The sequence below is a fragment of the Pygoscelis adeliae genome, unplaced genomic scaffold, assembly GCF_000699105.1.
Source record: "Pygoscelis adeliae isolate BGI_AS28 unplaced genomic scaffold, ASM69910v1 Scaffold38, whole genome shotgun sequence".
Taxonomy (NCBI): domain Eukaryota; kingdom Metazoa; phylum Chordata; class Aves; order Sphenisciformes; family Spheniscidae; genus Pygoscelis; species Pygoscelis adeliae.
Genome location: NW_008825614.1, coordinates 22,801,985 through 22,806,538, shown reverse-complemented (window position 1 = coordinate 22,806,538; position 4,554 = coordinate 22,801,985).

Here is a 4,554-nt window from a genome sequence, read left to right as displayed (position 1 = left end):
TGGTGCTGGCCCCAAAAGCTAGAAAACTGTCTTTTAAACCGTTACACAGTGCTGCTTGTCACTTCAGAAATATTTTCTAAATCTTGTCTGAATGGATTTCATTTGGATATCCATAAACTAATATAGCTTGTAAAGAGAGAAAAAAGCCACTCAAATCCCAGGTATAGAATAAAGTATTCAGTGAAACTGGCCTTTTCAGCCAGATTTAGAGTCACAGTAAAAACGAAGAACGTTCCAAAGTCTAACTCCAGTGCAGACACTGTAGTCATGCTGAACGATATTTCTCTGTGATGCTTGTCCTTTCTTTGTAAAGAGTCGCCTTTTACCACATTGTATCAATATTTATAAAATCTGATGGGTCTTAAAACATGCAAAAAGGGATTAAATGAATTTAGCAGAGATCTGAAGAGTATTTTGCATTTTGTACAGATTTAATATGTCCCTCTGTGTTTAGTATCTCTTACCCATTACCAATTCATGAGGTGTCTACCAGAATTAGTAAATCTCTTTCATTTACTTACTTAGAAGAAAATACTTAATAGATACCATATGAATTTTGCAAATTGCTCTCGTTCTGATGCTGATTAATAGGCAACCATGTAAAAAGTATAAATAATTTTTAGTCTTAAATTAGTGTTTTCTCCTACTTCAATCCGAGGGATAGATGGAGGCTCAGGATATTTTCTTATACCTCTTTTGGTCATACTTATTTCTTAATTGAGCTTCATATTAAAAGTGAAATAGAAGCATATTAAAGGATGGAGATGAGAATGTCATTGCCATTATCTCTAAAGGACAAAATGGTGCAAGTCTGTAAAAGCATTTGGTCAATCTCAAATTGCCTTGATTAAACAAAAGCCTGAGAAATGCTTTCCCTATGCAGTTTTAGGCTAAACAGCTAAAATCGGAGGAGGTGGAAAACAATCTAATAAACTTAGTGTTAAGTGGAGTACCTCCTAACCACGAGTGAAGGCTAACCAGCTAGTAATTTTCTACCATGAGTTACAATTTAAATTAAGGTATTTAAATATTGTTCCTTTAAAATTTTATTTGTCTTTAAAATTAACTGAAATATTTTTAGTATTTTTTTAGGAACAGCTGTTTTTTTGTGTTGGTGGTGCTTGGGGGCACTTATTTGAGTCATTTATTGCAATCATATTGATGCTGGGAGCAACATTTACTGAAGCTTAGTTGAGAGGTAGGAAATCCACTAGCAGGTATCTGATTCAAACCCAGCCTAGACCTGTACAGACCCTGAATTTTTATTGCACATCAACTCTTTAACTGAAACAAAACTGAGAACCGCAGAACAAAAGTATTCATGACATAAAATTTGACTGTAATTGGCACCAAATCATCTTCTTCTTGGTAGTCTCAGCAAACAAGTGAAATCCTAATTCTAACTGTGGAAGTTGTACTGAATTTTTGTCACCTTTGTCCAGAACAGGATCAAGCACTTTGGTAGGGCATAAATGGGAGGTTTCATTACTGCTGCACAGGGGGATTTAATGTAAGACTTTTTTCTCCAGGATTTCCAATCATAATTTTCGTCCAAGAAGACAGAAGGGGAAAATTATTTAGGATGAACTGTAAGACCTGATAGACCCTGCTTTACTTAAGGTATCTGGTAATTCTTACCTCTTTGAGTAAACACGCAAACAAGGTCTGCTGATTTCCTTTCTGGTGAGCTGTCAGGTGCTATCACACATGGTCAGTCAGTTTACTTCTAAGGAGAGGATGAGAGAGGATAGCGGAAAAAGAAGACCTTTGCAGTTGCTGTAATCCGTATCAAACTGGAAGGATTGCAGGCAGTAGTAGGATAACACACGTATGGCTGCAGTCCGTAAACGTTCCCCTCTAAGTAGACAACAATTCTTAACAAGTTATTTAAACTTCCTCAGTGATCACACAGGAGGGATTGGTAGTTCCAGAGGGTGATTCATCCCAGTCTAGGACAGATGTCTAACATAAGTGGGATGAACCACTCAGCAGACACATTATGTCTCTCCAGTGCTACAAAGGGACCAAAATAAGTAGATAGTTTAGACATCTAACTCAGACCGCTGAAGTTACTTGAAACAAATTTGCATCCTAACATGTATTTAGGAGCTCAGGAGTAACAGTTTTTTGAACTGACTGAATAAGAAGGTTTGATAGAAGAACTGTAGGTTTGCCTAATCTTTCTCATTACCATCTAATCCTTAACTTTGTTAATAGGCAGATAGCACACCCAGTATTTCAGGTTTTCTTTTTGAAGATAAAACAAATTTAAGGGAACAAGAAGCATCCTACTACAATAAACCTATAATTCAGCAGCCAATGCTTAATTGCCCACAAAAATGTGTGCAAAGCTTGCACAAGCATATGGAATTTCAGAAAATAGGTTTCTCCAGTTGAAGAGCAGAGCTACAAATTTCCAATGAACAACAATGCCAGTGAGACTCCTCATTTCCTTCCACTCTGTTCAGGCAACATCAATAAATGCACAGCCACTTTTTGTCTTCTATACACAAACAGAGCTTTTTTATAGGACGACTTCCATACATTTACCTAGAGGCTGTTAGAGTATACAATTAACTCAGCAAAGAAAGAAAAAAACAAACCCTTCAGCTTTCAATTTGACCCCAGAAGTTTGGATATCAGGAAAATTTGTTCACCAGTCTAAGGACTATTTTTGAAATCTGAGGTTTGAGATCTAATCTATTTTTCTGTCACTTCCAGTTACTTACATATTTTTTTGTATTCTGTCCTAATTTCAGATTAAAAAATGAGCCTTTTTGCTGTGAAGACTTTCCTGCCAACTAATGACACAAGCCATTGGAAAGTTATCTTGCTGTTGGACATAAAATTCCCTTTTATTTATTTTTATTCTTAATTATTCGCTACAGAGTAAAGGATTATCCCAAGCCAGCAATTAATTCATAGAATCATAGAATCATTAAGGTTGGAAGAGACCTCCAAGATCATCGAGTCCAACCGTCAACCCAACACCACCAGACCCACTAAACCATGTCCCTAAGCGCCTCATCTACCCATCTTTTAAATACTTCCAGGGATGGTGACTCAACCACTTCCCTGGGCAGCCTGGTCCAATGTTTAACCACTCTTTCAGTAAAGACATTTTTCCTCATGTCCAATCTAAACCTCCCCTGGCGCAACTTGAGGCCATTTCCTCTCATCCTATCGCCAGTTACTTGGGAGAAGAGACCGACCCCCACCTCGCTACAGCCTCCTTTCAGGGAGTTGTAGAGAGCGATGAGGTCTCCCCTCAGCCTCCTTTTCTCCAGGCTAAACACCCCCAGTTCCCTCAGCTGTTCCTCAGAAGACTTGTGCTCCAGACCCTTCACTAGCCTCGTTGCCGTTCTCTGGACACGCTCTAACACCTCAACGTCCTTCTTGTAGTGAGGGGCCCAAAACTGAACACAGTATTGGAGGTGCGGCCTCACCAGTGCCAAGTACAGGGGCACGATCACTTCCCTGCTCCTGCTGGCCACACTAGTTCTGACACAGGCCAGGATGCCATTGGCCTTCTTGGCCGCCTGGGCACACTGCTGGCTCATGTTCAGCCGTCTGTCAACCAGCACCCCCAGGTCCTTTTCTGACAGGCAATTCAAGAGTGTTAGTCCCAATTCTGTTCTTGTATTATTCACATGCACTCCCTCATTTGTGATTTACATTCACAAAGTACCTGAGCTTGCACTGATTTTGATAGTCACCATCTAGATGAAGTGATTGGTCTGTCTCATCACAAGTTATCAGTCATCCAAATAAATGACAGCCCATCTCCTCGGGTATTCTATCTGAGTGTGAAAAGAATTAGTGCAAATAAAGTTATATGGAGTGAATTTCACCCTCAGGCTTTATACTTTCTTTTAAAGTTAGTAGCAATACTTTTTCATTTAACTATGTAAAATATATTTTGGTGGGCACTTTCTGTTAGTGGCAATATTATATATATTTTCTACTATTTTAATTCTTGATATCTTAAGACTAGACACCCTGTTCCAGTCACTGTGAAGACATCCCTCAGATGACAGGATTTCCTGATTTAACTCTAAAATCTTTCCACTTTTAGCAGTCAGGATCACTGTATTTATACATGCATAAATGGACTTTTCTGCACTGCTGTGACTCTAATTGCACTGGCTATTTTTGCTGCTGAACGGCTTCATCTTAGAAACTTATGCACTTGGCTGACTAAGATATTACTGGCCATAAGGTGCTAACATGACCTTTGAGTTAGTCCTCTTGCATACTCCAAGCTCCCGCTTTACACTCAATGCATTGTGCTTGATCTCACAAGGTCCAAAATTTGGAATCTGAAGAGAAACAGTAAACAGAAATTAATCATGAGTCTCAGAAGACACAACAAATACTGAAGGAATGTTGAAGCCTTTATTTCTGTGTACCGCTATAGTTTATCTTGTCTAGCCTTAGGATTCTTTCCTTTTGTTGACCTTTCCAGTCAGTGGAGATAGACTTGGATAATTCCCATGGGCAACTGAAGCTATCCACGATATGAATCATTCTGCAGTGTAGATTCTTCTCCCTTTA